A 10,771-nucleotide genomic window follows, 5' to 3' on the forward strand; every position below is an offset into this window, starting at 1 on the left:
AGTTTGAAAAAATTTGAAAGTTGCTCTATGAATCACTTAGCTAAGCCTTTTGCAAACATTAACTTTTTGAAAATACAGCCTAACTTAATTTTGAATAAAATAATACTTATTTTTGAAAACTCAGGAGTTAGAAGTTGTTTAAATTTTAGGATGAAGAGAGTATCTAAAAAAAAAAAGGTAATTTAGGTTATATATATATATATATATATATATATATATATATATATATATATATATATATATATATATATATATCCCATCAAGTGTACTGAGTTAGAATTAAAGCATCAGTCAATGGTGAAACAGATCATAGGAATCAAAGCATGCTTAATATTCTCATTTCCTTCACCAACTGTCTAATCTTTAGCTACTTGTTGATTGCCTAGAAGGCAGCAGCTTTCGCTTGGTTAGTGAAGTTAAGTCATTTAGTGCAGTTAGATTTGACTAAGGCTGGAAGACTTGACTTGATTACTGTTAATAAGGTATTTAACGCCCAGACTCATATTGATGCACACTAATAAGCATTCTTGAGTCCAGGCTATATCCTATGCATCTCACACCATTCTATGTTTTCATGTGAGATCTCGAAAAATTTAAATAATAGGGTTATTTGAGAAATAGCTTTACAAAATTTTTTCGAAATTTTTAGAAATTTTCTAGGAATTTTTCGGAGCTCGTACGACGGGTTTTGAGGGGATCAATTTCGGACGCTGATAAAGCCTGTTTGGGATACCCGTTTAAGTGAGGAAAAGTTTGTAATTATAAATTATTTTCATTTATTTTTTTATTTCCCTTCCCAAACGCCGATCCACCCTTCCTTCTTCCCCTCTGCCCCGACGCGAACACCCCTCTTCCTTCTCTCTCGCAGACAAGCGGCGCCGAAGGGATTAGGGCTTTCAGCTCCGGCGATCTTCCTCTATCGACATTGGCGGCCGTTGAGCTCAGATCCAGGCAGCACTATTCCTCTCCGGATCACAGACATGGCGTTGTATATTCTCTAGTCGACAGCCGACCTTTCTTCCCCGATCCGATCGGTGGTGTGAAGAGACAAATAGGGCGCTGAGGGTCAGTAACCGATCCTTCCTCCTTCCTATTTTCTAATTTGTGCCCTAGATAGAGTCTTTTCCCGATTCTTGCTCATTTCCTCTCTGATTTGTCGGTGATCCCAGATCGGATCTTGGATCCCTTCTTCGTTGCGATTGATTGGGGGTTGCGGTTGAATTAGGTCACGGATTGGAGGTATTGGAGATCAGTGAGTTTGTTCTTGAGCTGTCGGGCAGAGTCTAGGTTTGTAATTGATCAGTGATGATCTTCCGATTGGGTGATTTCTTCTTCCTTGCTGCTGGCTAATCTGTTGAGGTAAGATTAGGGTGTGTGATCTTTGATTTCCATTGTTTGATCTCCTATTTGATATAGGATCTCTTGATCTTTCTTGATCAATTTGATTCCTTCTTGATCCGACTGATTCCAGTGAGGATTTGTTTTGTGTATTTTAATTTGTGTGCTGTGGTTTCTTTGATCCAGCAGCTCAATTGGGTTTCGGCAGAACCTCCCTCCAGCAGCATCTTGTTTCAACAGCAACTTGATTAAAGCAGTGAGGTTCTGTTGCTGTGTTGTTGACAAAGGTTTTGGATCAGTGAGGTGAATTCGAGCAGCATTCCTTGATCCAGCAATCAACAGGGCTGTGAATCGAGGTATGTGAAGGGATTTTGATACATGTGGATTATGTTATATTTAGTTGTTTATGTGTAGAATTGAATTAGGTTTATGTGTAGATTTAGGTATGATTTGGATTACATGATTACTAGATGGTTAGTGATTATGTTTAGATTTATTTGTTTATATTGATCTAATTGAATGATTAGGGTTAAGGTAATTAACCCTAGTCAACCGTTGGATTTCTAATCTAATTGGTCATTAGGGATTAGGTAACTAATCCTAATTAACCATTAGATTTAATTGTGTAGGTTGAGATTGTATAGATTAGGGTTTTTGCCCTAATTTAGTTTTAGGGGTTTTATTTAGCTATTCATTTGATTTAGCTAGATAAAATCTATATATATTGTTGGTTTGACACAGACACTCGACTCACCCGAGGCTCTAATGCGATCTCGATGTCGGTTGTGGCTTCTATTTGCGTATCCTTGACTTATCTTTGATAGTGTCTTATATATGACTATATATACTTACTAGTGTTGGTAGTTAGTATTTTCCGATTTAGTTTAGTTGATACACCGCTACTACGCTCTTATCTATCACCGTTACTACTATACATTGGTATACCTCTTCTTTACCATGTGTATATATGTTCGGATATGGATATTTATAGTGCTTCACTATACTGGATTAGTTGTTATACATGCTGGATATGTGATGTTGGGTTTATGCTCTTTATTGTCATTGTTATATATACGTGTTTGTATTTGGCATCTACACATAGAGGAGGATATGTCTGTTGTACGACATATTGTAGATCTGCACGACATATCGCATGATCATCGATTGGACGACTCCATTATTGTTGAGCCTGCGTCGGTCATTGATTGACACCACGGACGACCGCTGCGGGTAGTGGCACAACACATAGGGTGAGGTTGCTCGGTGGTGCTGTGGGCTCCACTCATGGATAGTGTGATAAGCGGTGATAGCACACGGGTCCCTCCCTCGTCATCACTACGAGATGAGGCATGCAAGGCTCCCTCCTATAGTTGAGGTCGAGGATAGGTGTACTCGGTGCATCCCGCCACTCGGTCACTCTTCGGGGTAGTGACGAGGCGTGTCACACCCTACCGATCTCACCATTGTGTGTGAGATGGCGCGATCGGTGACATGTCATATCGCATCATATGCACAAATCTGCATTTATTGTGATTGTTGCGTATTGGATGGTGCACTTGGGTGATCGTATGATCGACACGCATCACGTGATACATACGTATTTGCTCTCGACTATCTTTATCTGTATGTCCCACTCATTCGCCCAAGCCTCGCAGTGAGTACAGCTTTATTTCAGTTATGCACTTCTTATATTCTGCAAGATTGTATTTCATGCTTATTGTTGACATCGTAGTTTATTTAGTTACGCATACCGTTATACTTAGCATACGTATATATATGATTATTAGGATCTGCATCGTAGGATTGTTCCGGTAGTTATATGTACATATCTATTGATTACCCACGAGTTCTTTCGAACTCACCCTTATTACTATTTTTCGTGTCGAGGCCGGAAGAGATTCCAGCTGCCAGCCCCTTTATCGTGAGGATTTATTTGTGGATCTTTGTTTTTGCATCTTATATACTTGTGATGTGGGTTTTGCATTGTGGACTTTATAACGAACACTTGGGTTTACTACTTTTGGTTTTCCGCTGCGGATATATTTTCATTACTTCGTGGATTTTGTCTTTCTTCGTTGTAGTGGAGTAGGATGTTTACATATATCTTCGAGAATTCTATATCGTTCTTTCTTTATATAACTGCGTGGATTGTTGATATTATCTCTGTGTGGAAATGTTGAATATAACTGCGTGGATTGTTTCTTATTTGTATTGTATTATTCCGGCCGTGTGTGGCCGAGGTATAGAGATATATGTATTCTGGATTCATATTGTCACCCGTACAGGGGTGATGCTGTCGAAATTTCTTCGGACAGGGACTACCTTGGGCGTGACAATTTATTTGGTATCAGAGCAGTTCTAATACTGGTTCTTACGAGTTTTGCGTGCTTATCTGGATATGTTCGGATTTTGTAGATTTCTGTCGATTTTTCGATTCGGAATTCCGAGTATTTTGACGAGGTTCTATTGGATCTATTTGGGGGCTAAGCAGCGACAGGACATCTCCAGACGGCAAATAGGTAAATGAGGTAATTTTATAGTTTTTCATACTTGTAGTGATATCTGGATAACATTTTGTTTACAGATATGACACATATACGTATTCCGATATCGAGACGTGGACTTCCACGTAAGATGCCGATAGATTCTCTGGAGATAGAGTCTCCGGACAGATCTGCTTGGGTCGAGCCTGCCCGTCAGGGACAGACTCGTCAGGATATTATAGGCACGTCGGATTATAAGACCCCAACGGTCCCGACTTCAGAGGTACATACCTCGACTGTACCACTAGTGGTACCACCGTCGATATATCAGGCACCTCCCCCATCAGTAGTACTCGCGGTATACTCGACACCCTCTCTAGCCATGCCTATTACTGCACAGACTCGATTACATACGCATGAGATACGGTTCCATTATATACTAGGCACCCACAGAATGGTGCTCTGGTTACTTCGCACACTGCGCACTTTTAGTACTTATGTCTACCTTGTAGTTCCACCCACCACCCCGGTTATGCCAAGCTCGCCAAGGTAGTACCTCCTCCGACTTATCCAAGAGTACCACTCCAGGATCAGGTGGTTATGTCCCAGCAGCGATATCTACGGATATGGGTGCAGACTAGACGGATCCCAACCTTAGCTAAGTCGGTGAAAAGATCGATTCGCCATTTCGCACCAGCGTGGCTCAATCTTGGATAGAGTCTATGGAGCGGATATTCTTTGGTACAGAGGGAGAAGACTGCTTACCACTTACTTAGATGGGGCGTAGATCTAGTGGGACACACAACGCCGATTATCAGCGGCGACATATTACCCGGACGAGATTTAGGAGGCATTCGAGAGTAAGATTTTTTCCCGCCCGCATCAAATGACACGGCTCAGATTTTCGACCGCAAAATAACCGCATGGTATCTAATGAATTTAATTGGCGCGATGATTCGTCCCGAGTTGGGTTGCCGGCAGATCTCAGATGCTTCAGAGACAGACGGGCATCTTTGTGTGAAGATGCGGCTTTGTAGTTCATCATATACCGAGACATCGATAGAGCGCTTATGATTGAAAGCGAGTGAACTAGAGTAGAGAAGAGAGGAAACAGACGATCGGACTTCGATCCAGACACGATTCGGGCATCAAGCAGAGCAGGCAGCACGCACTCGGATGGGTCAAGGTACTTCGTCATCCCGGAGTGTTGGGACGATCTTCATTGGACGCTCCGCCTTCTAGCAACCCGAAATAGTCCACGGTGACACCCCATGCGGATCCGAGATCACATCATCTCGCGTGTACACCGGACGGCCATATTATTATGCCTAGGCACGCGGAGTTGAGATTGTTCACAAAGGCTCATGTAGCTTCCGGGATTTGCTCGGGAGGACGCTGTCATCAACTCACTGAGGTGGGCAGCCCAATCTTCACATCGCGACAGAGGACAACTCCTCCGTAGTCCTCGCCAGCATGCGTCAAGACATTCTAATCCTTGTGGAGAACCCCACCAGATTTCGCCTAGTGTTCTCCAAGATTATTCATCAAGAAGCACGATGGTACTGAGGTCAGACATCGATTATAGGCACCGTGAAACCAATCGTGTATCGTAAATACCCTTGCCATGGATCGAGGATTTATTGATCACCAGAGATACATCGGTGTATTCTAAGATCGATCTGCATCTGGATATCATCACCGAGAGTTAAAGATTCGATATTCGAATTTCGCACCGATACTGACATTACGAGTTTTGGTAATGCCATTTGGCTTACCAATCTCTTGCAGATTTGTGGATCCGATGAACCGTATCTTCTGAGTACCGAGATCGATTGTTATTGTGTTTATCGATGACATATCGATCTATTCACGCCCGAGGAGGAACACGCGATCACCTTCGATAGTCTCGAGACTCGCAACGACATCATCATCAGTTCGCAGTGTGCCTTTGCTATCTTCATTGGTTTTTGGGACACGTGGTGTTACCGAGGTATCTCGAGATCCTCCAAGATCGAGGCTATCACTAGTCGAGCACCAAGTCACCCCAGAGATTCGTAGTTTCTTGGGTTACGATATTACCAACATTCATCGAGCGCGTGATCTCTACATGCCGCGACATGCCTCGACTGTAAAGGGCGCAAGTTCACGTGGTCGAGGCTTGTGAGACCATCTTCGTGAGTCAGAGATTAGTATCGCCACACTTTTGGTTTTACCGTGATGATGGATCTACATGCCATCGCATCTCTTCGTGGGCTTGGCTATTGTTTTGATCTGCATGTACAGAGGGTAGTCTCCTATGCTTCTAGTCAGTTGAAGGAGCATGAGAAGAACTACCCAGTACATAATTTAGAGTTAGCCGCTATTATCTTTGCTTTGAAGATTTGACGACATCATCTTTATGGTATTACTTTTGAGATTCTTATTGATCATAAGAGTCTCAAATATATTTTCGCACAGAATGAACTTAATCTCCGACAAGGGAGATGGATGGAGTTCCTGAAGAACTATGATTGTACTATTAGCTACCATCCGGGTAAAGCTAATGTGGTTGCTGATGCACTTAGCAGGAAGTCCAGAGGGACTTTAGCTTGTCACCGAGTTTTAGTCACGGACTTGATTCAGGGATTCTCCGAGTTGGGCCTTGAGGAGTAGGGACTGACGCATCGGTATTCTGTTACCATGGTTGCTCAGCTTGTCGATCGATGAGTGAGGATTCCGGGAGATCACATTTGCTCATTAATCTGATAGCTTCTGGATAACTGAACCGAGTTTACACGAGATGATGAGGGATTGTTTATTTCGAGGTAGATTATGTACCCCGGTCTCACCCGGTCCATGGAGGAGTTACTCAGGAGGCTCATCGTTCTAGATTTGCTATCCACCTGTGGGACCGTATGTATCGATTCGAGGCGTTCTATTGGTGGAAGCGGTATGAAGGACATCGCGAGTTGTTGTTGCTAGATGTCTTATCCGTCCGGAGTGAATGCCGAGCACAGAGACCTGGTTACTTTAGAGGATCCCTATTCCAGTGGAAGTGGAGCATATTACTATGGATTTCGTGGTAGGATTGCTAGACTCGACGAGGTTATGATGCGATTGGGTAATCGTTGACCGATTAACCAAACCACATTTTATAGCGATCCAAGACCGATTCTTCGGATCGATTAGCAGAGTTATATCGAGAGATTATCGATTGCATGGAGTTCCGTGAGTATTATATCGAGAGACCCACGATTCACGTCCCTGCTCCGGTAGTCTGCGAGCCTTGGGCACCCGCCTGCTCAAGACGAGATTCCATCCGCAAGCAGATGGATCCGTCAGATGACCATTCTGACTTCGAGGACTTCGAGGTCTTGCGTTATGGATTTTGAGGCGCTGGGAGGACCACCGCCATTAGTGGAGTTTACCTACAACAACAGCACTATCATTCGGCCACCGTTTGAGGCGTTGTATGGTAGGCCTTCTGACACCCATCCTCCGGAAGAGGTTGGGGAGGCCTAACTGTTAGGACCTCGAGAGCTCAACAGATACGAGTTAGTCTACTATCGACGGAGGATGTCGAGGCTCGTGACCGCCGAAGAGTTATCGATCGTGACGGAGACCCCGAGTTCTCTATTGATCATGTATTTTGAGAGTTTCACCCACGAAAGAGGTGAAGAGATTTTGTCTTCGAGGTAAGCTAGCTCCACGATATATTTGGCCATTCCATCTCGAGAGGATTGGAGCGATGTTCATCATCTCGCCTACCACCATGTATCAGGCATTCACGATGTATTCCATGTATCTATCTTCGAGGAGATACGATCCGATCCCAGACATGTTCCGCCGATATATCTGTTCCTATTCACTGATGTTAATTACGAGGAGGTTTTGTGCGGATCGGACCGTAGAGCCGAACAAGACTTGGTCCGATCGTGGTTAAAGTCGGATGGCAGATCATTCGACGAGGAGGCTACGTGGGAGTCGGATCCGAGCTCGATACCCCATCTTTTACTTGAGGTATGTGAGTTAGAGTATCTTCAAGATTTATACTGCATGGTTATATTTCGGTGTTTGCTATTGGTTATAGCGAAATTTGGGGACCAAATTTTTATTAGTAGGAGGATGTGAGATCTCGAAATTTAAATAATAGGGTTATTTTCGAGAAATAGCCTACAAAATTTTTCCTAATTTTAGAAATTTTCCGGAATTTTTCAGAGCTCGAGCTCGGGTTTATTCTTTTGAGCGATAAGAAGCCTGCTTGAGAGACCTCCGTTTATGAGGGAAAGTTTGTAATTATAAATTCTTTCCTTTATTTTTATTTCTTCTCCCAAACGATCCACCCTTCCTTCTTCCCTCCCCTTGCACGACAAACTCTTCCCTCTTCCTTCTTACAGACCAAGGGGAAGGATTATACCCTGCATTACTCGACATGATCTGGTCTCTGGCGATCCAGCACTTCCTCTCTGATCACGTCAGGCCCGATCATCTTCTCAGATCGTTCACCTTTCTTCCCGATCCGATCGCCGTGAGAGAACAAAGACAGTGACGCAAGCGCATCCTCCTTCCTATTTTCTACAGGTGCCCTGAGTCTTTCCCATTCTTGCTCATTTCCTCTCTCGATTTGTCGGTGATCCCGGATCGGATTGGATCCCTTCTTCTCGATGATCGATCGGCTGAAATGAATTAGCTTCACGGATTGGGTACGTTCTCAGCTCGAGTTTTGAGTCTAGTACAGTCTAGGTTTAATCGATCACACCGATCAAGGTGATTTCTTCTTCTTCCTTGCTGCTGAGGTAAGATTAGTGGTGTGATCTTCGATCACATTGTTGATCTCCTATTCGATATAGGATCTCTTGATCTTTCTTGATTCCTTCCGATTGATTCTTCCGATGATTCTGTGTGTTGTGGTATTTTAATTTGTGTCTGTGGTTTCTTCGATCCAAGCAGGTGTTTTGATAACCTCCTCCAAAGAAGACATCTTGTTTCAAAAGAACAACATTAAAGCGTGAGGTTCATTTCAGTGTTGTTGACAAAGGTTTTGGATCATGAGGTGAATTCGAGAAAGATTCCTCGATCCAAGAATCAATGTATGTGAATCGAGGTATGTGAAGGATTTTACTATTGGATTATGTTATATTTAGTTGTTTATGTGTAGAATTGAATTAGGTATGTGTAGATTTAGGTATGATTGGATTACATGATTACTAGATGGTTAGTGATTATGTTTAGATTTATTTGTTTATATTGATCTAATGGAATGATTAGGGTTAAGGTAATTAACCCTAGTCAACTGTTGATTTCTAATCTAATTGTCATTAGGATTAGGTAACTAATCCTAATTAACCATTAGATTTAATTGTGTAGGTTGAGATTGTATAGATTAGGTTTTGCCCTAATTTAGTTTTAGGGTTTTATTTAGCTATTCATTTGATTTAGCTAGATAAAATCTATATATAATATTATTGGTTTGACACAGACTCGATTCGAGACGCCTCTCACGTCGACTTCGATCATGTGATTCGTACCTTTCTATTTGAGGCGGGTACCCTTTCGACTTATCTTTTGATAGTATCTTATGATATATGCGTTATATATACTTACTAGTGTTGGTAGTTAGTATTTTCCCTGGATTTAGTTTAGTGGCTACATGTTTCATCATTATCTACTATACATAGTGGTATACCTTTACTTTACCACGTGTATATATGTTCGTGGATACGGATATTTATAGTGCTTCACTCATAATCGGATTAGTTGTTATACATGCCTATGTGATGTTCGGTTTACGCCTTTATTATCATTGTTATATACATGTGTTTGTCTGTTTGGCATCTACACATGAGGAGGATATGTCTGTGTACGACATATCGTAGTCGCACGCACCATATCACGTGATCGCACGTCTGGGCGATTGACGACCCATTATTGAGCTGAGCGGGCTCACATCGACCTGCGACCACGCTGACCACCGCATGGGTAGTGGCACCACCAGGTGTTAGTGGTGCGAGGTTGCTCTGGTGCCACCGGAGGCTCCACTCATGGGTAGTGTGATAGCAATGGGTAGCACACCGAGGTCTCTCCCCGTCATCAGCATCGGAGATGACGATAGCATTGGCCCCTCCCATAGTTGAGGTGGACGATAGGTGTACTCGCATCCCGCCCACCCGGCCACTCTTCAGGGTAGTGACGCAGAGTGCATGTCACACCCTACCCACGCGATCTCACCATCAATGAGATGTACCCCGGCCATATCAGATCATATGCACAAATTGCATTTATTGTGATTGTTGCATATCGACGGTGCTCTGGGTGATTGCGTATGATCGACATATACAGATACAGCGTATTTGCTCTCGACTATCTTTATCTGTATGTCACGTCATTCGCCTAAGCTCGCAAGTGAGTAGCTTTATTTCAGCTTATGCACTTATATTCTTGCAGAAGATTGTATTTCATGCTTATTATCAAGTTCTGCGCTTATTTAGTTACGTGATACTGTTATACTTAGCATCGCACTATATATATACGTTAGATGATGTCGTGTAGGATTGTTGCTGGTAGTTATATGTTGTTGTACATATTTATTGGATTACCTGCTGAGTTCTTTGAACTCACCCCGTTGTTACTATTTTTCAGGTTGAGGCCGGCAGGAGAGATTCCAGTCGCTAGCCCCTTTATCGTGAGGATTTCCTGTTGTCGGGATCTGTTTTGTTTTTGTATCTTATATACTTGTGATGTGGGTTTTGCATTGTGGACTTTATAACGAACACTTGGGTTTACTACTTTTGGTTTTCCGCTGCGGATATATTTTCATTACTTCGTGGATTTTGTCTTTCTTCGTTGTAGTGGAGTAGGATGTTTACATATATCTTCGAGGATTCTATATCGTTCTTTCTTTATATAACTGCGTGGATTGTTCATATTATCTCTGTGTGAAAATGTTGAATATAACTGCGTGGATTGTTTCT

The 10,771-nt window shown here is 42.7% G+C and overlaps 1 long non-coding RNA gene across 1 annotated transcript; it reads left to right on the forward strand.

Annotated features, from left to right (window-relative positions):
- Nucleotides 1-807: 807 nt before the first annotated feature.
- On the forward strand, nt 808-10,500 carry LOC122005797. Its single transcript, XR_006118548.1, has 4 exons — nt 808-1,065; nt 1,170-1,359; nt 1,525-1,694; nt 10,440-10,500. It is a non-coding gene; the product is annotated as an uncharacterized LOC122005797 (long non-coding RNA).
- Nucleotides 10,501-10,771: the final 271 nt, after the last annotated feature.

The sequence above is a fragment of the Zingiber officinale genome, chromosome 1A (assembly GCF_018446385.1).
Source record: "Zingiber officinale cultivar Zhangliang chromosome 1A, Zo_v1.1, whole genome shotgun sequence".
NCBI lineage: Eukaryota > Viridiplantae > Streptophyta > Magnoliopsida > Zingiberales > Zingiberaceae > Zingiber > Zingiber officinale.